The sequence below is a fragment of the Phacochoerus africanus genome, chromosome 3 (assembly GCF_016906955.1).
Source record: "Phacochoerus africanus isolate WHEZ1 chromosome 3, ROS_Pafr_v1, whole genome shotgun sequence".
In the NCBI taxonomy this organism is placed as follows: domain Eukaryota; kingdom Metazoa; phylum Chordata; class Mammalia; order Artiodactyla; family Suidae; genus Phacochoerus; species Phacochoerus africanus.
The window spans coordinates 202,369,498-202,395,710 of record NC_062546.1 but is presented as its reverse complement, the minus strand read 5'-3'; the positions used below and the strand labels follow the sequence as shown (position 1 = coordinate 202,395,710).

At 50.1% G+C, this 26,213-nt stretch overlaps 1 long non-coding RNA gene across 1 annotated transcript; it reads right to left on the bottom strand.

Annotated features, from left to right (window-relative positions):
* Nucleotides 1-22,925: 22,925 nt before the first annotated feature.
* On the bottom strand, nucleotides 22,926-26,003 carry LOC125122313 (uncharacterized). The gene is made up of 2 exons (XR_007133764.1): nucleotides 25,394-26,003; nucleotides 22,926-23,555 (listed from the first exon to the last, which is right to left on the bottom strand). It is a non-coding gene; the product is annotated as an uncharacterized LOC125122313 (long non-coding RNA).
* Between the last annotated feature and the right edge of the window lie 210 nt (nucleotides 26,004-26,213).

Genomic DNA, 26,213 nt, shown 5'->3' with positions numbered 1-26,213 from the left:
AGGGAACACTCTCCCCTCGGAGCTTCCAGAAGGAGCTGATCCTGCTGACATCTCAACTCCAGTCCCGTGGAGCTGATCTGAGGCACTGGGTCCAGAACTCTTTGCAGGAGATGGAGTCGGCGTGGTTTCAGGCCACCACCTCTGCAGTAATCTGTGACAGCAGCCTCCGAACTAAGGCACATGAGGTCTGCGGATGATAACCAAGCAACCAGGACGCATCTGGCCTGCAGATGCCGTGTTTGCGTGCTTGTTTTTGCCTTCCTCCTGTTTTTAGAGTATTTTTTGAATTATTTAGAACCATTTAAAATCTTGATGCTTGGTGTGAAAATCAGAATATCTGGCTTGTCTTTGTCTAGCCCAACTTCTCATATGGGTCAACTTAAAAGTTGAGAGTTAAGTTTATTTGGGGCCAAATGAGGACGATAGCCCAGGGGGCAGCGTTTCAGAGAGCTCTGAAATACCGCACCAAGGAGGTACGGACCCGGGAATCATTATCTATGTGGTTTTGGTGAAGGAGGAGGTACTGGCGATCAAGCATGTATTTTATAGAAGTTTGCTGCTGGTTTCCCGAAGCCACTGCCAGTCATGAGGAGCAGGTGTCACCGTGAAGAATTTTAGTGCTTTTCTAGACATGATGAGATGCAAGAATTGGGCTCATAAAATCCTCTCCTGAAAACCTCTGAAGCCCTGTTCTTCCAGTTTCCCCAGAGCACCTCCCTCCTGGTCTCCACCCTGAGCTCCTTTCAGGGGGTGCTGGGGGTTGGCAGCTGCAGCGGCTCAGGATTCAACCCGCGTAGAGGCAGATGGCCAGTGCCCACCTCCAGCTCACACATGGCAGCATCTGACTTCGGCTGTCCAGAATCCTCTTCCAAACCGCCTGCTTCTCTTCCAACATAGTCTTAAAAGGTCATTGTAATTCTTGTCAGGGTGGTCCATGAACATAACAAGGCCGAGCACTGCTGTAAGGATGGAAGAAAAACTAATTTTCCCGTATCTCGAGACGGTCCACCCTCCGTTCATACTTTCAGTCTTTCAAAAGTTCAATTTCTCGGAGTTCCCCTAGGAACTTCCATATGCCTCAGGTATGGCCCTAAAAAGGAGAAAAAAACAATTTCTTCTTATATTTCTAAGTAACATGCTTGCTCTGGTATATCATGGCTGCCCGACACCAGGTACTTTCTTCTGCTTGAGAGTCTCGAGTGGATGGGGTTTAACTGCAGACCCGGCTCCAATGCCACTCTCTTTTCTCAATGAAATCACAAGATTTGATAAAATCACGTCAAGACCGCTCACTGTGGAGTTTATTCTTGCACAACTTTCTGTTTTTGCTGGAGTTAATAACTGCCTCCCTTTCAAGTGTCTCGGTTCTCGACGTGTCTACCATGACTTTTTGCAAATGACTTAGCGGATCAGGCAAATGCCTGGCAGCACTGTTTTCTCAAGGATTAAATACCTTGAAAGAATCTAGCAGCCTCCTTGTTTCCCTTCAGGCTCTTCTTCTGGGATTTACCATGCTCCTGGCCACAGCAGTGTGCAACCCCTGCCACGCTCTGCATTGGGACCCCCTCTCCCCTGATTTCCCATCTCCCTCTTTCCTAGTTCAGGCCCTTGTTTTGCCCGAAGGAGTGTGCTCAGATGGAATGACCGACAGCTAGGCTGGTTACAGAACTCCAGCTTTGCATATTTTTCTCTAACTTTAAAGGCATTGCCTGGTTGTCCCCTGGCTCTCAGCATGGATCCGGAGGGTCGGATGGCATTTGGGAATCTCACACCCGGCCGGGACTGCATCTCTCTGCAGGTTTTAGGGCCTCTTTCTTCCCTGCCCGGTGGCATCTCATACTAACATGCATCCGGGTGGCTCGCCTTTCCTTTTTATTAGTTGCCCCTGGCGTTCAGAGGCCCTCTCTTTCTGGAAACCCAGGTTATAAATTCTGGGAAATAGTCGAAGGGATATTTCCTCCTGTAATACTCTTCCTCATGATTCTCGCTACATTCTTTTTTCTTTATTATTATTATTATTATTATTATTATTTGTCTTTTTGCCTTTTCTAGGGCTGCCCAGGCCAGGGGTCGAATTAGAGCTATAGCCACCAGCCTACGCCAGAGCCACAGCAACGCAGGGTCCGAGCTGAATCTGCAACCTACACGACAGCTCATGGCAACGCCGGATCCTTAACCCACTGAGCAAGGCCAGGGATCGAACCCGCAACATCACAGTTCCTAGTCAGATTCGTTAACCACTGAGCCACGACGGGAACGCCTACATTCTTTTTTCTTTAAAAAATTTTTTTTTCTTTTTTTTTGGCTGTGACCACAGCATGAGGAAGTTCCCTGGTCAGGGATTGAACCCACGCCACAGCAGAACCTGAGCCACAGCAGTGACAAAGTCAGATCCTTAACTCACTGAGCCACAGAGGAACACCTCTCTGTTCATTTTCCTAATGAGCTAGGGCCTCAGCAGACGCAGAGGGCATGCTCAGATCAGGGCAATTCCGGGAGGGTTTGGCAAAGAGAGAACTTACAAGCCAGGGGCTGTGCCTGGGGTAGTAACAGTGGGACTGGAACCCCAAAGGGAGGAGGGGGGAGCTGCCTCCAGAATCGGAAGAGAGAGGCCCATGGATGTGGTCAGCCTCCTCTCCCTGATGTCTTCCTGGAGCTCCCCCCTGGCTCTCCTTACTGGAGCTGGAGGCCGGGGGGCTGGGTCCTTTTGGGTGGAGCTTGGCGGTCACCTCCAGGGTGCAGAGCAGGGAGAAAGGAGGAGCGAGGGCTGCACGGGAAGCACCCCCATTCCCTCCCCTCCAAGCACCCCCCCATTCCCTCCCCGCCAAGCACCCCCCCATTCCCTCCCCGCCCTGCACCCCCATTCCCTCCCCGCCAAGCTCCCCCATTCCCTCCCCGCCAAGCACCCCCCATTCCCTCTCCACCAAGCACCCCCCATTCCCTCCCCGCCAAGCACCCCCCCATTCCCTCCCCGCCAAGCACCCCCCATTCCCTCCCCGCCAAGCACCCCCCATTCCCTCCCCGCCAAGCACCCCCCATTCCCTCCCCACCAAGCACCCCCCCATTCCCTCTCCACCAAGCACCCCCCATTCCCTCTCCGCCAAGCACCCCCCATTCCCTCTCCGCCAAGCACCCCCCATTCCCTCCCCGCCAAGCACCCCCCCATTCCCTCCCCACCCCGCCTCCTCACTCTTCTCTTCTCTCTTCCATTTCTTTCAATTCTACTGTCTCGGCGATTGCCCTGAATTTACCTTTCAACTCTCCTGTGCATTTTTAATTAGCTACAGTTTCCAATATTCAAAAGGGATTTCATATCCTGCTCCATTTGTAGGTAATGTTCTTTCTTCTCTTTCAGGTAGTTTTTTTTTTTTTTTTTTGTCTATTTTGTCTTTTTACGGCCACACCCAAGGCATATGGAGGTCCCCAGGCTAGCGGTCAAATCAGAGCTGCACCTGCCAACCACAGCCATAGATAGCAATGCCAGATGTGAGCCGAGTCTGTGACCTACACCACAGCTCATGGCAACACTAGATCCTCAACCCATGGAGCGAGGCCAGGGATCGAACCTGTGTCCCTGTGGATTCTAGTCAGGTTCATTACTACTGAGCCACAACGGGAACTCCCAGATGCCATTTTTTTTTTTAATCTCTCTGACATTAACTCATAATTATTTTCTTCTGCTTCTTGCCATGTCTCAGTTTTTTCTGGGTTCCTTTTTTCTACTTGATTTTGATCTCTGGCTCAGCAGTTAACAAACCCAGCTAGCCATCCATGAGGACATGGGCTCAATCCCTGGCCTCGCTCAATGGGTTAAGGATCCAGTGTTGCCATGAGCTGTGGCGTAGGTCGCAGATGCAGCTCCAATCCGCGTTGCTGTGGCCGTGGTGTAGGCCGGCAGCTGTAACTTGGATTCGACCTGGGAATCTCCATATGCCATGGACGCAGCCCTGAAGACAAAGAATAAAATAAAAATGAAAAAGAATGCGTTCTCCCTGGCTGGAGGCACAGCCTCTCAAGTCCCTCTCGTCCCTCCTCGGTGGTGAGGGGCAGTGCTCACCTCGATGCCTGTCCCAGGTCAGCCAATTCCCTGGGAGAGGCGCCAACCTCGAAAGGAGGGTCTTACTGCCCTAAAACCCTTGATTCGGAAAGGCCTTTAGGACAGGACGAAGCAAGCACAGCACCGGTGTTCACAGAGACCGGACGTGCTTACACCCGAGAACCAGCTGAGGTGGGTCCTGCCGTGTGGTCTTACAAAGCGGGGGGTGGGACACAGAGGTCAGACAACACCCCCGAGGTCACAGACTCTGAAAGGTGGGGAGGGGGTGGGGGGGAGGTGAGGTCTCAGCCTCCAGAACCAGGGCTTCTTTGCAAGGCCACATGGCAGCTCACTGACGAGAAGGATGGGTGGGGAAAAGGCAGAGGAAATTCGCAGGTGTTGAAGGCAGGACCAAGAAGGCAGGGCCAGCAAAGGGACAGTCTTTCAGGGGAGAGAATCACAGAGATGGGGGTGGACGGGCTGTGGCCTGACCCATGAGGCTTAGCAGGAGACGTGACTCTGGGGCAGAAGCTTCTGGGGAGGGCGGGTCCTCGTGGAGCCTAGAACCCAGAGGCAGAGTTAACACTGCCAGCGCTCAGTAAACAGAGAGGGATTCTGAAAAGAGGCAAAGGCGGGGAAAAAAAGAGAAATGAAACATTGAGTTGTGAAGCCCAGGGAGCCCTCTGAGGGGCCTCTCAGCTCTGGAGCCTCCCTGGGCGTCCAGCCAGATCCTTGAGCTTCCAAGTGAGAAGGGTGCCCCCCCCAGGGAGCCTGGGGCTCCTCACTGAGTCCCCGCCCCGCCTCCCTGCCCCCAGTCCCCCAGCCCCCCAGCCCCCCAACCCAGTGCCTTCACAGCTGAGACTGATGGTGGAGCAGCCACACCAGCAGCCGTGCCCTTAGCAGCTGCTCTCCTGCCACCCAAATGCCCCGTGAGTCCCGGGGAGCGGACCCTGGTGGGCTGTGCTGTCGGACACTTGTTTCCATTACTCGCCCCCGACAGAAAGCGAGCACAGGGAAGCTGCCAGCAAGTGCTCTGGACATTTTGCTGCCGGTGATTTTAATTAAGGACAGGATCACCCGTCTGCACGTCCAACCTCAGAGCCACAGGCACAAGAGCAGCACAAATCCGGTGAGTCCCAAGGGCGTCAAATCGTGCTCCAAAAAAGAGAGTTTCAAGGGGAAAGGGGTGATGGTGGCAGGTGGAGTGTGAGGCGGGGGTGGGGTAGGACACACGGGGGTCAGCTCCCAGCGCTGCCAGGCACTGGCTCTGTGGCCTCCTGCAAGGTCCTTAGCCTCCGTGAGCCTCAGCTTTACTCGCCCATGAAATGGGTAACAAGCACGGCGATTGTGAGCATCAAATAAAGCCCTGTGCTATTTTCAACGAGGGCTCTCTTCGCGGCAAGGACCACTCAAGCTAACTCGGGGAACTGGGGCATCTCCGACCTCCAAGGATAGAATCCAAGACAGCTGATGTCCGGGGACCGGGTCTGGAGTCAGCCGTCCTTCTGTCCAGCTGGTTCCTGGGGCCACGCCGTCACCCCTCCATCTCTCTCTTTCTCTAAGTGGCCCCTTGGCCCCCAGAGCCCTGGGTTGTTTGAGGACCTTAGTGCCTGGAGGGCCTGTACTCTGCAGCCCTTTCTTGAGGCTCCAGTGCTGGCTGGTCTCACCCCTCACTACGTTCCCTAATCCACATCCTTAGAGAGGCACTAACTGGTTCCTAATCCACATCCTTAGAGAGGCACTAACTGGTTCCTAATTCACATCCCTAGAGATGCACGAACTGTCCCAGCTCCTGCCCGGGGCTGGGACAGGCAGACTGCAGGCCACTGGCCTGGTGCTGGAGGGCTGCCCAGTCCCAGGGTCTGCCCTGCTTTAGTCTCCAGGTGGGTGGGTATCACAGGGCCCCGTGGGGTGGGTGGGGACCACAGCCCTAGGATGTGTAAAAATGGGCACAGAAGATGCCACTTCCTTCTCTCCTAACAGGCACGGGGCTCCCGAGGCCGGGGAAGGGCTTCTTTCCATGGGGAAGGGTTTTCTGCTCCTGCTGGGGTCTCCCATGCCTCAGATGCGCTTTCTAGTCACACGTCCGGAGGCTTGGGCCTCGTTAGCAGAGAGCTAGTGTGAGAACCAGGGCCGCACTGTGGTGGCGGAGAAAACATGCGCTCTGGATCAACAAACTGCTGGGGAAAGCTGCCAAACAAAGCCAAGCAGAGGCAGCTGCCCGGGGGCCCCGCATCGGTAACCCGCACGGCAGGACCCCGTGTTCACGGTCACGGCTGCACCTGCGGGAGGAGAGGCTGCCTGGAGAGAGTCTCCCTCCGGGGAGTGTGAGTGGCTGCAGCCAGGCGCGCACACACATTATACACACACATGTGCCCACACACGCATATGCACGTATACACAAGCACACACTCACTACACACACACACACACACGTGTGTGCGCGGAGTGCCAGCCAAGGGCGGACGCCCCCCCATCCCGCCTGCAGTTTCCGCAGCGGCCAGGCTGTGACTCAGAGATTCTACAGGGCTCTTCCCCAGACGCCTCTGAGCGCCCCCGCCCCGTCCCTCCACCCACACGCTCTCCCCTCAGGAATTTCCACGGCGGCCACGGCAGCCAACACCCCGCAGCAAATCGCTTTACTTCCCGAGGCTCTTGGAACATTAAGTGTGGGCTCTCAACAGGAAGGAAAAGCCGCAGCTTGAAGCGAAATGTATGCATGCCACCGCCTTCCTGCTCCTGACCCGTCGGTTGGCGTCTGCTCCAGAACAAGTGCAGCTCCTGAAGAACATTCTTGTCCATTCCTTTCGCCGGGGACAAAGCCAAGTGAGCTGTCCTAGGAATGACAGGCTCACCCGCTGCTGCTCGGGGGCCCCGTGTGCTTCTAAAGGGTCTCCTGCCTCCACAGCAGGGTGGGGTTGGCGCGGAAGGTGGAGAAGGGGCTCGAGAGGGATGGAGGCTTCGGACACCCTGCCCCAGGAGTCAGTGAACTCACTCATGCATTTCACTTTTATTCTAGAACCTTCCTTTGTGCCAGCTCAGATGATAAAGTCGTTGGGTATAACTGATTAATCAGTCATAATAACAGAGACATGGAAAAGGAAGGAGCCAAGGGGTCCTTCTCGAGGGGCTGCTGCACCCCTGCCCTGTCCCTTTGTTCAAGGGTCAACCCCTGGGGAAGCAGAGAATGAATGGACCCTGGGGGGTGGCCTGAAGTTCAGGTGGCATGAAGTGACAGTGGCCTGGGAGCACGTGGCATGGGGGAGGGGAGCACCCCAAAGGAGAGTGAGAGCTGCTACCAAGGGTCTGGGGTGCAGGGAAAGCAACCCCCCACCCTCAGGGCCCTCTGTGTGCCTGGGGGACACCTGCTCAGCTCAGAGGAGCCTTTGGCCTCAGGGGCTCCCTGCCTCAAGTGGAGTCTCAGCCAGGGCTGTCGAGGTGGGGCTCCTCCAGCAGAACTTCGGAGGTCCCAACCCATGGGCTTAGCCACTCTGGCCCCTGGTAAGTGCCTCCCAACACAAGCTATGGGTGAGAACAAAGCCGTGGTACAAAGAGGGTTCTCTGGAGTTCCTGTTGTGGCTTAGCAGGTGAAGAACCCGACAGAGTGTCCATGAGGACATGGGTTTGATCCCTGGCCTTGCTCAGTGTGTTCAGGATCCAGCGTAGCCACAAGCTGCAGTGGAGGTCCCATGTGAGGTCTGGATGAACACATTGCTGTGGCTGTGGTGCAGGCAGGCAGCTGCAGCTCCGATGTGACCCGTAGCCTGGGAACCTCCATATGCTGTAGGCGCATTTCCCCTCCTGCCGCCCCCCAAAAGGACTCCTCACTTGCCTTTTGAGGCCAGGCTCTGCCTCCCCTCCCATAGTTGGTGTGGGGGAGCCGGGGGTCCTCCGAGCCGGGCTGGAGGGGAGCAGTGTCTGTAAGGAGCAAGGCCGAGGCCGCTGCCTGGGTCCTCAGGGAGGAGCCTGAGCAGGGCTGTGGGGGAGGTGGAATCTGCCCAGGGAGGGCAGAGCGAGGTCAGGGGCTGGGTAGCCAGCTGCCCCAACCCCAGCTTCCACCCTCCGTGCTGAGAGTAGCAGGTGCTGCCTCTAGAAGAGCCAGGTCCTCATCCGATGGGGAGCTGCCTTTTCAGGTCATGGAGCAATTTTCCAGCAGGAATAATCCAGAAGCTACAGGGCACAGCGCTTCTTGGCTGGAATTCCACGGAGCACTCATTACAGCATCCTTCTCCCCAATGGCCTGGCCTCTGTTGGTTGACAGCAGAGGCCCTGGGGTTTCCAGGGTTCTCTTGTGCTTGACAGCGGTGTTGACGATGTGGCAGTAAAGAAACTTTTAGCTTTTGCTTAACCCAGTGCTCCCCATGGTTATTAACAAAAAATATGAAAAGACAAATGTGTGCTGGGCTCACTGGCAGAGGGTTAAGGCACAGGCATTGGGGTCACGCCCCTGTTTGACCCACTGGCCTCCCTGAGCCTTGATTTTCTCTTCCGTAGACTGGGGATTGAATGCCTGCCTCCCAGTGTGGTTGTCATGGTTGTACAGGTGGTTGGCACGGGCGCTTAACACGGGGCCAGAGCTCGAACCCGGGACTTGAGAACTGCCACTAAATTCTCACATTGAGAAAACACGCCTGTTATCATAAATTGATTATAGTCCTTTAGCACGTGGTAAAGATGACCGATAAGGAAGCCCAGCAAATATATTCGCAAGAGCAACTCTAATTTCTAATCATGCTGATTTTGAGAACTTACATTTTCTTGTGTCTACCACTGCTCACGATTTTTATCATGTCATTTTCTCATATGCACACACCCAGGTCTTACCTGTGCTGGAAAGCCTAGTCTTGATTGTGTGACACGGTAACCCAACTGTATGAACATCCCCAGCAGTGCCAGGAACTGCACTATGATGTCTTGAGGCAAGATGAAAATCCCATTGTCCCTGGGACCTGGCACATGCTTCCCGCTGTCACCAGTGGAGGTTAAACTCGGTCATTGATGAGGAAGGAGCAGGGGACCAAGAAACATCCTGCCTCCCTTCCTGAGGGACCTTGGGCCTGTGGCCTCTGTCTGGTGGGCTTCAAACGTTTGTATAAACTCCAGGAGCTGAAATGCCTCATCTTTCAACAGAGGCAACAATCAACAGAGGGACAGCCAGTCCTCAGAAAAGACCAAAGTTAAGGCCGAAAGCAAACAGCTGTCTTAGCCTGAACTGAAGCAACGCTCTGGTAAAGCTTCTGCGTCATCTCTCCAGGGGCTTGCGAACCTTGTCACTAATGGGCTGGAGAGTAATTCTCTAGGTGTGGCCTGGACAGTCTGTCAACTCAACTCAACGCTGACTCTGTAAATTAACCGGTATCAAGCTTACCTTCCCACAGCAAACGGCTGAGGACCTGGGCAACACCTGCGTGACTGTTTTTAAACAGCACCTGACAGGCAGGATAGGATTCTAATCTCGGATAAAGTATCAACAAGGGAACCCTACGATCGCCCTAGCTTTCTCCCTGTTTCTGAGCACATGCCAGACCACGGCGCTGGGACGGGGGCCTTAACTGTAGTGGTCTTGCCGGGTTGGGAAGACAGAGGTCAGAACTGGGGCTGGAGGAAGCTGCCAGAATTTGCTGTTGAGAGTGCTGGCGAGGGGGCGCTATGTGCAGAAGGAGAGTTGGCAACCTCTATCCAGTCCCCTTGAGGCTTAGACTGAATGCTAGGCTATGCACAGAAGACACTTAAGGCAGAAATAACAGTACTTTCCATAAATTCAGAAAATAAGAGGAAGGAACATGTCCCAACTCATTTTGTGAGGCCAGGATCACTGATAAAAATCCCACACAAAGACGTAAGAAAAGAAAACTACAGACTACCCCTTAGGAATAAAGAAGCAACCATTCATAATAAGATGTTATTAAACCAAACATAGCAATACTTACAAAAGAAGAAGTGTCATGACCCAGAGGGGGTCTATTTCAGGAGGGCAGGGTTGATGTAATACTCAAATGGGGGGCAGTGGACTTCGCCCCGTTATTACAATGTAGCAGGAGTAAACATGTGAGATCAACACAATAAATACAGGGGGGAAAGTTTGACACAATTCATCATCCATTTCTAGAACATCTAAAACTATAAAAATCCAACTGTTTAGAGTTTGGCAAAAAGCAATTGGGAACTGCCAAGCTCCTTTCCTTCACTTTGAAGTCAGTGTTTACAATATATATAAAATATTTCTCTCTATATAATATAGAACCCTACAGTCTATATATGTGTGTATGTATATATATATATATATATAAACATAGAACCTGTGTTTCTCCTTAGGTCTTGCAAAATGGCTTGGTAACAAGTTATCGAATTTTCAAGAGGCTTTTAGCACTCTTTTGTAAAATAAAAGTTTATGAAGGAAAACAATTAAAACAGCATGTCTGAGTGTTTTCTTCCCTAGAAACCCGGTGACTCAACAGATTGCACACCAGGACACTCCAGGCTCCTCATCCCCATGGCAGGAATCTGGCGGAGAAAAGGAAATTGAGTGGGGAAACAATAAGTATAGTCTGCCCCGAAATTAGAAGCACATGTCTCCGTCTTCAGAGCTTTCCCACAAGAGGGAAAATGTGAGCAGGGAGTGAGAGGCTTTTCCCAGGAGAAAGACCAGGCTGGGGGAATCTGTTTGCAAAGTAAAATTCAAGTGTTCTTTTTATTTTATTTTATTTTATTTTATTTATTTTATTTTGTCTTCTTAGGGCTGCACCCATGGCATATGGAAGTTCCCAGGCTAGGGGTCAAATCAGAGCTGCAGCTGCTGGCCTACACCACAGCCACAGCAACGCAGGATCTGAGCTACATCTGCGACCTACACCACAGCTCACGGCAACACCAGATCCTTAACCCACCGAGCAGGGCCAGGGAAGGAACTTGCGTCTTTATGGATGCCAGTCAGATTCATTTCTGCTGAGTCATGGCGGGAACTCCTCAGATGTTCTTTAAAGGAACTCAAGATCAGAAAGCTAACAGCTCCTTATCAGTTTGAAATGACGATAAGCCCGATCGGTGTTCAGCTTCCCCTGGCCCTGTGCGTGGTAACGAAATATTTTAGAGAAAATAGACTGGGAGTTAGGGGCTCAGTTGAGTGAAATCCCATTGAATTCTGATTTTTTTCCCATCGATTACCTTTCAGAGTTTGTGAATATAAACATTAAGTTCTAATCACCTTCAAAGTTGGTGGGAAAATGTAGTGAGAATTATACATGATCAACCGGGAGGATTGGCAAGACAGGGTTATACAAAGTAAATCAACAGGCTTTTGAGGGCGGAAGGAACATCTTTTACAACAGAAAGACTAGATTTCAGTCCTTTTCTGACTTGCACCTTCAGTTCTGGGTTTGGAGCTGGAAGCAGAGGTCAAGGGCACGGGTCTACCTAAGAAATCTATCAGGCCAAGGCATCAGTGAAAGTGCCATCAAACAGACCAGCAGGCAAATGTTTAAGACAGACATATAAGACAAACAGACGTATATGAGACAGGAAGAAAAGCAAAGGGGCTTTCTTGACCATCAGTGCCTGGCCTGCGATGCTCCAAGCCCCTATGGCTTTAGAGAAGCCAGAGAGTTCTTTCTCCTTATAGCAAAGACTGGAATTTTTACTTAATAGTTCCATATTCTGGCAACATTCAGACACCCAAATGGACAAAATACCTTTGGAGTAAATGCTCCACCTAGACGCTCACGCATGGACAATATCGCGGTTGCAATCCATAGAGCTTTGGGGGCCCAAGGCCACCAGCTTCAGCGGTGACAGTTGTCCAGTTAGGAAGGTTTGATGCCCGGGCAGTGCCTGAAGTGTGAGTCTGGAACCAAGGGAAGGGCCCTTCCCACCCCAGTATCCCTGGCTTCCAAGTCCAGTGACTGAGATTAGCGTCAGAATCAGTAGACCCCGGAAAGGAGATTGCCCTCCCCAGCGTGGAAGGCCCTCATCCAATCCATGGAAAGCCCGAATAGAGCAAAACTGTGGAGTAAGAGAGCTTGCTCAGCTCCCACCACTTGTCTTCAAGCTGGGACTCCCGTCTTGCCCTGCCCTTGGACTCAAACTCAGCTGTCCTGGGTCTCCAACTTGCCAACTGCAGATCTGGGGACTTCTCAGCTGCCATAACCACAACCACAACCACATGAGCCAATTCCTTGTTTGCATGTTAATCTCACCCATAAAATTCCTCCTAGACACACCCATAAATAATACTTAACCAGTTATCTGGGCATCCGGGGCTCGAGTGGACACGAACAATTAACTGTCACATTATAGCTCCCCTTCTCATCCCTCTGCAGCGACCGTCTTTCTGCTCCCTTCACAGATAAACTCTCCCTACGTGTCCTCGTGTTCCTCTTTTTCTCCTACCCATACGTGTACATATCAATATGTCCTCTTGGCTCTGTTTTGGGGGGACCCAGAATAAAACAAGTGTGTGTAAAGGATGGTTTGGACTAACGGGTGGTTTCCTTTGGCCGTGATGCTGGTGATCTTGGATGTGCTTTTAAAGATGAGAGTGGCATGAAACGATGAGAAGGAGATGAGGAAAGCAACCCATCAAAGATTCAGGAAAGAATGGAAATCAACGTGAAATGGTCCTGAGAGTGGAGATGTTGGATGGGCACCAGAAGGAGCGGTCAGGGCAGGGGTCCCCTCGCCACTGTACCAGGAGAGGGGGCGGATGGTGTCAAAGAAGACACATTACCAACGGTGGGACCACGTTGAAGAGCCCCATGTGACGGCCTCTGCTTTCTTCAGGAGAAGAAGCAGGGTTATGTGTTGAGAGTTAAGGGTTACCTGGGGTCAGGGGCTTGAGTAGAGGGAGGACTATAAATCTGAGAGGGGAGATTCCCTGCATACATGCCTGGCATTGGGGCTTCCATCTCCCTCCCCTTCAAAGCCATGTACCATGGGGAACTGTGGCATTGATCCTCAGAGCCAAGGTTTTTATTACATGCAAGGAACTTTGCAAAATAATATAAATTTGATAAATTCTTGAATTGTTCCTTGGTGATCTGTTTTTTATACTGCCTCACTAACCCAGCCAATTTTTTATTTGTATAAATATTTCCAGACAGTCTTTATCAAACTAGGAGTTTGGCAAGAAAGGTCCACCCCTGTTCACACATGGGACAGACAAGACTGGTTTCTGACTGCCAGGGGTTTTTGACAAAAGAGGGTGTGAGCTCCCCTCCCTGTTTCTAGGAATAAGAGCAATAATGTGTCCGTCTGTATGTGCCAGAGACACATACTCACATTCCACATGGTCTTCTCACACTTCTTCTCTCATTGAGTGGTGGTGTCTCGTTTCTCCACTCAGGTTCGGGCAGGGCTGGTGACCTTCCTGACCAACAGAGTTAGACAGAAGCTGGATGGCATCTAATTTCCTTTGCTAAGTCATAGAAAAGAAACAGACGCAGCTTCCTACTGGTCTCCCCACCCTCCTGCTCTTTTTCCTCCTCCTCCTTTCTTTCTTCTTTCTTCTTTCTCTCCTTCCTCTCCCTCATCTCCTCTTCTCCTCCTTCCCCCTTCCCTCCACTCTCCTCCTCTCTTCGCCCATCACCTCCCCCCACCTCCTCCTCCCCCCTCCTCCTTCTTCTTCTCCTTCTTCTCCTCCTGCTTTCCCCACCCCCTCACCATGACAAAGAAGATACAATGTTGACCTTGGAAATCCGGACGGCCATTATGTGAGGAAGCCCAAATCATGCAGAGAGACACAGAGGGATGATGTCTCTGTCAACCAATTTGCTAACTACACAAATGAGCCACCTTGGAAATGTGTCCTCCAGCCCCAGTTCAGACTTCAGATGACTGAAATCCTAGCTGACATCTGCAGCCTCGTGAGACAGCACGAGTCGAGCTGCTCCTGAATTCCTGATCCACATGAAAGTACTGAATTTGTTGTTATCCTGAGATGCTGAGTTTTGGGGTGTCTGTGTTGCAATATCAGATCACTACAATGAGCAACACCGGCAAATTCAACAGATGCCACCCGACCATCTCCCTCTGTCAGAGTTGTCGATGCCCAACACGGAGTCTAAGGGAAGAGCTTCGAGTAGCCTAAAATCACCATGCTTTACAGTTATCACCACAGAGAGTACTCACAAAGTCCCCCTGAGAGTGGAACTGTTTTACAGATGAGGAAACTGAGGCCATTGTTCACACAGCTGGTGACTGAGAGGCTGGGACAGGAACCTGTGTGTCTCTGTCTCTGGGGTGATAGTCAGAGCCTCCAAAGACGTACTTTCCTCTTGCCCCAGCCTCCTTACCCCCACTGGGCCCATCTCAGGTCACAGAACAAGAACAGCCCTCCCACCACCTAGGGGAGACCAGTTTGTGTTTAGGCCATGTCGCTCTGGCCAGTTCTCCCACCTCACTGTCCCATAATGGCCCCACTGCTGGTCCTCTAGAGATGGTAACTGACTTTGGGGTGTTTTTGCCTGATTAAAGACTCAGTAGACAATGGGAAGAAGAGGCCAGGCTCTGCGGGAGGCTGTGGTACAGTAAGAAACACAATGCTCCCTCTGGGCGATGTTCGTTTTGGGCAGTGTAAGCCGGGTGGCCACTGCACCCCACGGCCTCTGCCCACCAAGCGCTGACCCAGCCACCCTTAGTGAATGGTCCTGCAGCCTCATGCCCTTGAAGCCTGGGCCATGGAGCTGGTGGCTCTTTGGGACCTCTGTAGGGAGGCCCTCACTTTCTTCCAGGGGAGGTTTTTCCCATACGGTGCAGCTACACCAATCAGAACAGCCTGTCTTCCATCCATTCATCTCCTAAGGATGTTAAAGACACTACCTGTTGAGTTTCTTGCCTGCGAATCGCCACCTTCCTTGTCTCCCAGTGTCGACTCACTATTCTTGTTCCATTCTTTTCCATGGGAATTTTGGAGGGAAAAAAGTTTTATTGAGGGGCATGCCATCTTAAACCAGATACTGAAGATTTTTAATGGTTAAAACATCTATGCAGGAGTTCCCGTGGGGCTCAATGGGTTAAGAACCCAACATAGTATCCATGAGGATGTGGGTTCCGTCCCTGACCTTGCTCAGTGGGTTAAAGATCCAGCATTGCCACAAGCTGTGGAGGCGTAGGTTACAGATGTAGCTTTGATCCAACATTGCTGTGGCTGTGGTGTAGGTCAGCAGTTGCAGCTCTGATTCAACTCCTAGCTTGGGAACTTCCATATGCCTTGGGTGTGGCCCTAAAAAAAAAAAAAAAATTCTCTGCAGAGTGACTTAATCTAGGACGGGGAGCAGGATTTGGGGCAGCCCCACCATGGAGGTGCAGTGAGGCTGGGAGGGGCTCTCCTAGGCCTTTCTGACCTCATACCTTCTGCCCCATAGCTCTTCCCTCAGGAGAACAAGGACCTAGAGGCCAAAGTCTCGACAGGTGCCCATGGTTGGAACTTCCAAGTCTCTAGACAATTTTCACCTTTGTATCGCAGTTAAGAAAGCTGTATAGCTGAAGAGTCCCAAGTATATGCTCCATCCTGAGGCTGCAAGTTTCCCACCCACAGCTCAGGGCTACTGGCCAACAGCAGTTCCCTCAAACCAAGAAGATGGCATGTGGGAACATGAGTCAGTGACCTTGGCCTTGGGAGGGGGCTGTGGCCTGGAGGTTCCCGTTAGAACCATTCAGCCCATCCTTCCACCCACCCAAACCCACTGGAACCTATGTGTCAGGGAACCCATAGATGTTACGACATTTATGGAACAGCGAGGTCTCTAGGGAACCAGAATGACACTGTGGGGAGCCACGGTCTGCTCACAAAGTCCTATTGCAAAAGAGGCCAGAATCTCAGGTTCAAGTCCTGCATCGGCTGGTTCACTCTACCCTAATCTATGACCCAAGGACCTGAGGCTGCATCCTGACCAGATGGTCATGACCGACTGTTCTAAACATCTGCAATTCTCCCCCACCCCAGTCTCCTCAACTACACAGGGAGCCCCCAGCAGCCCAGGGCCAGCCCACAGGGCCATCATGGGTCTGGCCTTGGTGTCTCTCTGGACGACATGCAGTAAGGCTCACCACAGGTCTGGCTCTGGCCCTTCTGGACAAGTGGCTGGTTTGCAGGCCTGGCGGCTGAGTGCCATGCTCCCTGGCCCTGCTCTCAACACGTGAATCCCAGAGGCCAGGCAAGAGACTCTGGAGGCGGATCCCTCCGCCAGGACCTCTGTTGGGCACCACCCACTGCAGACCAGGCTTCTTCCAGGTCTACTTGGAATTGGCCTGGCAATCCTTTGTCCTGCTCTGGCCTTGGAGGGTGGCCTGTGACATCTCCCAGTCCCTTTCACACATCTCCCAGTCTGCAACCCACTGGCTGAAACCACTGTCTCCACTGGTTAATGGTGTCCTTGGCTGTGGACACTCAGCATGGATTTGGCGAGGTGCCTCTGCCTTGTCTCCCAACTTGGATGTCTCCTGGTTTTACAAACTGAATGGTACCATGGGAGAGGCAGGATGGCAGGCAGGTGGAATGAGAGGCCGTGAGCCCCAGGGCCTCCAGGGACTGGCTGTCCCCAGGAATGAGTGAAGTGGGCTCTGAGCTGAAGGCGCAGCAGCCCTGTGGCCCCAGCCAAATTCTGCCATATGGGAAGGCTGGCCCAGGATTACCAAATGCCCAGATTTTCCTCAAGAGAAGTGAGAAATATGAATGTTCACATGAAATCTCCCGTTTTTCAGATGTCAGTTCATTCATGGTATAAAACGCTGTGAGATTCAACCAGAGCATGTCTGCTGATCAGACTTGTCCCACACATCGCTGTGTGTGGCCTCTGCTACAAATAAAGAAATTTCTTTAATAAATAATAGTAGGTACCGAGTACTCACCATGTGCCAGGCGTGACTCTAAGCGCCTTACGCGGATATCTCTTTTCATTCTTTTTTTGGCCACAGTGTGTAGCGGCTTGACACAGGATCCCAGTTCCCAGACCAGAGACTGAGCCCGGGCTGCAGGTTTGAAACTTCTGAATCCAAACCACTAGATCACCAGGCATCTCCCTCTTTTCATTCTTACTACAACATATGAGGCAGGAACAATTACTACCCTCCAATTTTATTCATATAAAGAGACAATAACCTGAAAAAATTAAGGACCTTGCCCAAGGTCACACACCCAGGGAGTATCGGTCTCTGGAGCCCAAAGCACCACACTCAGCCTTCACAAGCAATGACGGGCTAGGGAAGGCTGGCTTGTTAAGGCCTGTGATGTGCTGCTCCAAACACACTTGGATAAAATGCACAAAAATGCAAACTGTCCCTTCTTTCTTTTCTTTGGTTTCCAAATATTCCCTTTTTCTGTCTTTTCTTTCTTTCTCATTCTCTTTCTTTCTCTCTCTTCCTTCCTTCCTCCTTCCTTCTTTCCTTCTTTCCCCCCTCTTTCTCTCCTTCCTTCCTTTCTCTCTCTCTTTCTTTCTTCACCCATGGTATACAGAATTTCCAGGGGAAGAGACTGAATCTGAGCCACAGCTGCGACCTACACCACAGCTGTGTCAGTGCTGGATCCTTTAACCCACTGCTCTGGGCCAGGGATCAAACCTGAGCCTCTGCAATGACCCAAGCCACAGCAGTGGGATTCTTAACCCACTGCACCACAGCAGGAACACCCCTTTATACTTCTTATATTTAAAGAGTCAATAGCAGAGGACTGCGTGAGCCCCAGTTTGTCCCCATGTCTCAGAGATGCCCCCCTTCTCAGAGCAGATTCCCCACCCCTGGATGAGGCATCGTTGGGGCTCTTGGGCCTAGTGCCTGCGTGTGAACCTGCATGTGGGTTGGGTGGGGGTAGGAGCTGGATTTGGGGATGTGTATTTTCCAAAGACGTTCCAGGTGACTCTGCTAGTAACATCCTTTTTGGTTGAGAATGATTTTTTTAATATTATTTTTAACATTAGAACTAATCTTCAATACCACTGCAATTCTACTAGCTGAGCCCAACCACTTATTCCTACTAGAGACAGAAAACCTTATTTTTCTCCTCCCTGTTATCAAAGTAATTTGTGCTCATTCAGGAAGGCTTCCAAGATACGAAGAGACAGAAAGAAAAAAAGTGCCATCATCACTGTTGATACTCCACACATTTTCTCTTGGTCTTTTAAAGATGCATGTTCTCTACAGGTATATCCCCAACCTGCTATCTTCCTCTTTAACTTATTATGTCATAATCCTTTCCATGTTGCCAATGCATTGAGAAATCTGCATAATAGCTCTCTAATATTCTATCAAGTGCTTTTGTAATATTTTATCTTTCCTATGACTGGATATTTCTGTTTTCTTTTCCCTCAAGTTTATTACTGTAAAAATGCTGAAATGAATCTCTGACTTTTAAAAAAATTCATTTGGTCCCCAGAATGTGTTTCCAGAGAAGAGATGAATGAGTAAACGAACACAAACACTTCTCAACCTCAAAATGTGTTGCAAAATTCATTTCAAAAAAGTGTGAAATGATTTATTTTCCCTCCAACAGTGCATTAAAATGCTTATTTCCACACACCCTCTGGCTCTGGGTGGTCGTAAGCAGGGAGGAAAAACCAACAACTTGCTGTTTTAAAAACAGCTCCACACACAACACGATGTGCGTTGTGGATCATTACATCCATCCACGTGGTTCCACAGGAAGCCTCCCTCCCGAGCCGGAGGTTTATGGGATTTCCATCAGGTGAACTGAAGCAATCTGGGAAAAGAAAAAAAGCCAAAAAAACAAAACAAAACAAACAAAAAAAAACGTGGTTGAGCTGGTGTTTGAACGATCCTAAATTTTACTGATGAAAACAGCGTTCCCTCCACATGACTCATCCCTTCCCCCCCTAAAAGCTGTGCTTGAGAGACAGAGCTGAACAGCAAGCACCATGTCAGATGGACGACAGGGCTCTCAGACCTTGGATCTGAGGTCAGCTGGGGACTCCTGCCTGCCCATCTGCCAGCCGGGCTCTGGGACAGAAGCTCCCACCCAGCTTCCCTAGGAGCCATGTCAGGTGTGTCAAACATTCTACACACCTCACATGTAAAGCAAGAGGGAAATGGAGAAAGAGACAGCAAGGTACTTAGAAGTGTTGAGCTCTGGCCTCCAGCAGGAGGAGGTGAAACCGTTTCAGTAAAGGACACTGGGACCATCTCACTTTTTTCTGTCATTAGAATGTGGCAGGGTGGGGGTGGGGGAATCAAAAATGGAATACAGGGACACACAAACCTAAGCGGCAAATGAGAGGGCTGAGAAGCAGTGGCACCTCGGCAGCAATGAGCACTTCTGGTCCCCAGATCTTCGTTTCTAAGCAATGCTGCCCAATTAAAGGATCAGGGCTCCTTGGACAAACAGATGACAGCAGAGCTGGCCCAGGAAATGCACAAGATTAGCCAGGAACACTCTGTGTCCAGAAAGTAAGACAGTGATCCCCCAGTGAGGGGGTCATGCCAGGACAGGAGCCAACGTGAAGGACCTCCCAGTGACTAAATCTGGGACAAGCAGCACAACAAAATGTAGAATGATAGTCATGGATTATAACTCCTGGAATAAATAAAATATCCAAGAGTTTGTACTAATACAAAGGAATAATTGAATAAGACAAAGAACAGTTCTTACAATAAAATTCCAGCTAACACATGTAGAAAGAATGATGAAAATAGAAAGTCATTATCTGGGTAACACATACTAAGGATTCTCATAGGCAAAAGTCATTCAATGGAGGGTGAAATCGGTAAGTGAAAGTATGAGGAGAAATGGGATGTTTACATAAAGTCTCTTCCCACTAGATATTTATTAGCTACAAAGGGAACTATATTAACTTAACAGTGAAGGAACCAGGCAGAGACCACTTTAGCAAAACCAAAGTGACCATCAGAGAGCACGGGTGGCAGGCATCTTCAGCTATGATGAAGGGGGAAGCGTACAGCATGGCTTCTGGAGTACCCTTGGCAAAAACACATACTCTTCGTTTCATCATGAGAAAATGTCAGGCAAATACAAGTTGAGAGACAGTCTGCAAAATAACAGCTGATGTCCTTCATTCACAATGACGTCACCAAAGACGAACGGCCCCATACAGGTGGAGACCTATACAGGATGCAACGTGGGATTCAGAATCATAACCTCGATGAGAAGAGGACTTGGATGAGACAACTGGTGACATGTGAATGAGGGCCTGGTATTAACTGTACTGTTGGTTGTGTTAGACGTTAACATTCAGAGAAGCCTGAAAAAAATTACAGTAAAATTCATTTTTTAAAAAATTGAGGTGTAGTTGATTTACAATGTTGTGTTAGTTTCAGGTGTATAGAAAAGTGATTCAGATATATATTTATAAAATATATATGTATAATATATATTTCAGATCTCAGTACAGTAAAATTTCCGAACTATTTTTGCAATTTTATTGTAACTCTGAAATTATTTCAAACCGAAAAACAAAAAAAAATGGTGGCATAATTTTTATAGAGTTTCTAGCTTTTCATTGGGGATTTTGTTTTATTAATCACTTTGGAGAAAATTGAGATTTTTAACAATTACAATTTCATTTGGTCACATGACTTGATCTCTCTTTAACAAACCAACAACTTAAAGTTTATTTTAAAATCTTGGAAGTAAAATTACCTAGGAAAGGGTTTGCATTTTAGTGTTGAACAGTTGAGCTAATAGGCTTCCAGAAAGCAACATGTTGACTACTGAGAGGTCAAGTTGGAGAACTAATTATAGAAGTCCTTGACATGCCATCTTGACCCAAGAACTCAAACTAGCATTTATAGGCACACTTAGCAAAAATTGAGAATCTACTACAAGTATGTCATCAAGGCATTTTCAGAGGCATATCTTGGATTTCCTACAGCTGAATTAGGAAACAGGTCAATTAGCTCTTAGCTGAAGGCCAGCTTCAGGGTCATGGATGATTAAGCCAGAGCTGTTGGATGGCTTGGGTAAGATGTAAAATGCTGATAACTTCAGAATGAGCTAGTAAGGGAAAACCTCCAATGGGCTATGGGTTTTACCAGAAACTGAAGCAATAATCAAAAGTCTGTATTTTAATCACATTTAATCCCCAAGTCTCTGAATTTATTATTTGACATGCATTTAAAATGACAGATGATTCCCACCACAAAGCTTCCATTAAATCTTCTCATTCAGGACGACATCCTAACCTTTTGTAGTTTTTACACCCTTTACCCTACCAAATTCTCACTAAGATGACCTGACAGAGTAATAGGGAAAATCCTTTGCAACCTAGGAAAAATCACCATCCAAATTCTAAAATTCTCAATGATTTAAAATAAAAGATGGTGCCAGGAAAACAAAAATGAGATAAGGGAAAGGTGAACCATCCCATCATTTACATCTTCCACAGGGGGCTGCAGTTTATGGTGCAGGGAATAGGGAATGAATTTCAGTCCTGCTTAGTCCCAGGACTAAGGGGGCAACCTCAGCCTATAATATGTGCCTGGAGAGTGAGTTGGGGAGGACAGCTCTCTGCATGGCAGGAAGTTCTGTTGTGTCAGCCCCTGCTGAGGATGGTCAGCTGGCAATGTGCATGACAAATCAGTGCCCCCAAGCTGGCTGAAGCTTGCCTCAGCAGATGGCTCACTGGAAGTGGATACTGTTCCCCCAGAAGACTTCCCAGCCTTGTGTTGCCTTCCATTAATGGCAGGTCCTGCATCACACATCGAATCGTATTAAATCCACCAAAAAGAGAAGCCAAGACGTCTAAAATTTTCCATTCTGTTTTCTGGAATAGACTTCTCTCTGTAAGGGTAAAACACACCACACCACACACACACACACACACACACAGAGAAAACTCACCAGTTTCTGCAGATGAAAAGATGGAGCCCATTCAGGAAAGTTGAATTTCTATGAAATGGAGGTATTTTAGGAAAAAAGAAAACTTAAACAAAAAGAAACCAAGGTTAAGAAATTTGAAATGTGTATTCTAAATGAAATGAGGAGATATTTTTAAATTCATGACCATTTCACTGGTGCAATTGGAGAAAAAGCATTCTCAAGTATTATATACCCAGCTAAACTGGCAATTAAGGATGAAGGCAAAATAAAGACCTGTTAACACTCAAGAAATCAGAATAGTATCATCTCTATGTCCAGAAATGTGCTTTCGAAGAAAATTCAGCAAAATAAAAGAGGGATTTCTCTAAGAGAAAAAAATTAAATTCAAGAATCAATGGAAATAAATCAGAAACATAATGAAAGAAACTTCAGGTACTAACACTAAGATAAATGATATGAAGAGAGTGAAAAGGCAACCCATGGACTGGAAGAAGATATGGATGCATTACATAAATCTAACAAAAGGCTAATCTCTAGAATATATAGAGCTCCTAAAGTCAAAAGCAAAATAAGAAAAGCAACTCAACAGTAAAATGAGCAAAGGACTTGGTCAACAGTGATATCCAATGACCAGTAAACATATGAAAAGATGCCCAACTTCATGGTCATTGGAGCAGGGCAAATTAAAACCACTGTGACAGCTGTATTGCGTACCCATCAGAATGACTAAAAATAATGACTTTAAATCTCTCTCTCTCTCTCACACACACACACACACACACACACACTAACTGTACACACACACACACACACACACACTACTAACTGTACACACACACACACACACACACACACACACTAACTGTGGATGAGGATATGGAATAACTGACTTTCATACGCTGCTCATGCGAATATAAACTGGTACCACCACTTTGGAAAATCCCATAAGGTGAACAGAGACCCTTAGATGAGGGATTTGGAATTCCAGATCTGGGTTCCTCCTCCTGTTCCCCAGGAGCGTGTTGCAACTCTGTGCCTTGGGATCTACTCTGCAAGAAGATGGGTGTAATGACAGTCAGAGTCCCAGAAAGAAACAGGTGGCAGTCAAGCTGGAGACTGTAAGAGTTTTATAAAGGGACAGGAAACAAGGCAGGGCTCAGTCTCCCAGGCTGCCACACACAGGCTATGACGTCAGCTGAAATCCAGGGCTGTGTCTGGAGCAGTAGTCCCTCACCCCCAGGTAACTGGCGCTGCCTGTGGGAGCTGCACCTTTAGGCTCCGCTGGCTTACAGGTCCTGCTTCCTCCTGGGGCGCTTCAGGCCACTGACCAGCAGGCAAAAAAGGAATTGCTCTAGTGACATTTTGAGCCAGCTCATTCTTTGTGGTGGGGCTGTCCTGTGCACTGTGAAGAGTTCAGCAGCCTTGCTCGGCCTGTGACCTCCATCAACGGCAACTACCAAAAACATCTCCAGACATTGCCAAATGCACCCTGGGGGCCAGAGTGGCTCTTGGTTGAGACCCACTGATTTAGGTTATAACATCCGCAGTAACGAGGACATCCCAGGTTTTGGTTCTGACAGTCATGCAACTTCATGGGATCTGCTTTCTGATTGGCCCCCTGCAGAGTGGCTCACGCAGCAGAGGTTAGGATCCCAGGTCAAAGTTCACACGGCTTTCAGTGTCCAAGCTTATTTTCCCACACAACCTCCGGCCCTTTCCCAGCTCCAGAGATGGTTTTTCCTATAAAATATATGGAAAAGAGAAAGTCTATGTTCTCTAACACTTTTAAAACTATCTGAGAGCACTTGGGGTTGAGGAAAGAGAATGGTCTAGAATCAGAAGGAGTTTAGAATCCAGGTTATACCATTCCCGCCGTGTAGGGCCAAGTTTCTCCAAGGCTAGGGGGCAATTTCCTCTGTAAAACAGTACCAGGCTCCTGGGCTTCTCTGCAGGAATTAATGACCTCACCCTTGGAAAGCATTCAGTCAAGACTCATCTGGCTCTTCTTTCCTGGTTGAGGCCACTTTGGGTTTCCAGTTACCTTCTCCTTTTAAGATGCCCCCCACCTGCCCTTATCACCCCTAGTGGGTGAGCAATGCCAGTGGGCAGGGGTCTGGGGCAGTGGTGAGCTTGCCCAGTGGCGGCATCGTCTTGCTTGTCCTCATGAGCTGGGCAGGACCGACAGCCCCACACACCTGGCTCAGAACTTGAGAACTTTGTAAACTTTTCCTGAGTTAACCCAGAATGACCCCCAAGTAAACAAACAGGTGCACGCTGCTGGAAAAGGACGCTCTCTGAAGCCTTTCCGGCCCCTGGCACAGGTTGGCCGAGGAGCAGCGGGAGGGAGGCGGTGAGGGGCTGGTTGTCATCTTGGCCCCAGGTCTGTAGAACTGGTTGCAGTCGGGTGCCCGTTGTTTCAAGGCCTTTTCCTTTGAAAGCCCTGTGGGCGGAAGGCAGCATGTGTGTGCATGACACAGGCACACAAACGAACACAGTCTCACACTCACTCAGTGTCTCATTCCTATGCACAATCACACTTCCACATTTGGTCCCGTTCACACACAGACTCCCCCCCCCAACACACACACACACTCACTGACCCACACACAGACTCTCCCTCACACTGTTGGGCTTCACCCCGCAGGCCTGCGAGCCTTGGAGTCGTCCAGCCTCCGGCCTGAAGAAAAAGCCTGGAGACAGCGACAGGGACATTGATGGCTTATTGGACAGGGGGCTTCACACATCCAAAACAACGGTCCTGCAGCAACATCCCACCATGGGACAGCACACAGCAGCCAGGACTTGGCAGCAACCTTCACTCCTGGGTGTTGCGGGTGGGGAACTGATATTTTCAGGGGAAATGACGTCACATGGGCTCCTCAGTTACCAGGGAGACCAGCGGCTGCAGGTCCCCAGCCCCTCAGGTTAACAAGCGTCAGGAGGGCAGGTTGTTTCCCTTGAACGAATCAGCAGGTGGAGCCTCTGGTCCAAGGATGAGAGTAGTCACCAACTGGGGCTGGGGGCAGCCAGGGGCCTGTGAGTGGGAGCAGGGGCTGTACAGAGAGAAAGAGACCAGCCGGAAGGGCTGTCCTGAAGGGCCTGACCACGCACACGTACGCATGTGCGTGCCCGCGCACTCCCACTCAGCTCTGCGCCAGTGCCCAGCTCCCGCTTCCCGCTGTGACTCAGGTTTCCCAGAAGGAAGAGGCTCACAGCGTGGGTCTGGCACTCGCTTCGCTCCTCCTCCAGCCGCCCCAGCCGTGCTGAGTCACAGGTCCTCCTGTTTATTTAGCCACATGGAGAAGCTGGGTTTCTTCCAGGTGCTTTCTTGGGCGGCGGGGGACGAGCCGGGGAAGAGGGTGGGAGAGAAAAGCGGGTCATCCTGGACCAGCGATGGAGAAAGGAGAGGTGAGCGGAGGAGAGGCCTCCGTGCACCAGGGGAGCAGAGGCCAGCGTGGGCCCTCCGCCCCCCAGCGAGGAGGAAGCGCCTGCCTCCTTCCACCAGATGATGGGAGAATCTGACCGAGAGAGGTGTCTGCGCCCCCCACCCCCCGAAAATAAGTGCCCCTCTCACCAACCTCATCACTGACCCAGCAGAACAAGCTCAGAATCAAAGCAGCTTCAGCAATGTTTCCATTTGAGCTGACGTGACACAAAAATCCCGGGAAAGAGTATTTCAGTAAATGAAGATGCTGCGGTGAGATCTTGGAGGGCCTTTCTCGGAGAGCTGTTGATAAGGAGGATCAGGAGCAGTGGCCGAGTAACAATAAAGCCCTCTCTGTTCTTCAGGCATTGGTTGATATTTTTTTAAGGAAAGGGGGAAAGTGCAATGCTGTAGCTGCCAGAAAAGGATGAAATTAGGAAACTTGTCTTAACTGCTTCTCCAAGGAGTTTAGATCCAGTGGTTTATGGAGGCCCCAATGCAGCCATGACCAAAACCTCCTTCTAAGCAGAGAAGCTGTCCCACACTTTGAGGCAGTGAGGGAGTTTGGCAGGCAGCCCTGTTAATGCTAATTAGTGCTGGCAGCCCTGCAGGAAGGCTTCTTGCCAGGGACATGGGTTCAAGGGGAGGCAGCCTGGTGTCGAGGGCTTCTCTGATGAGAAGCACGGTAACCAGCTCCACAGCCCCGAGTCTCCCTCAGAGGCTGCAGAAAATAAAACCCCGAGGTGTCTGGAACACGGCTGGGCTCAAAGTCCAAGGCTGGTGGGCTCAGGCTGCAGGCTTTGCTCCCTGGCACAGGACACCAGCTTGTCCAGCAGTGACCCATGCCCTGACCTGGAACAGCTTACTGTCCAAGGAGACACAGACCTGGGGAGGCTGGAGAAGCCTCTGCTTCCCTTTGCCAGTGGGTGGAGACAAGGGTTTCAGGGAAAGCTCCTCTTAGACTGAACTTTACA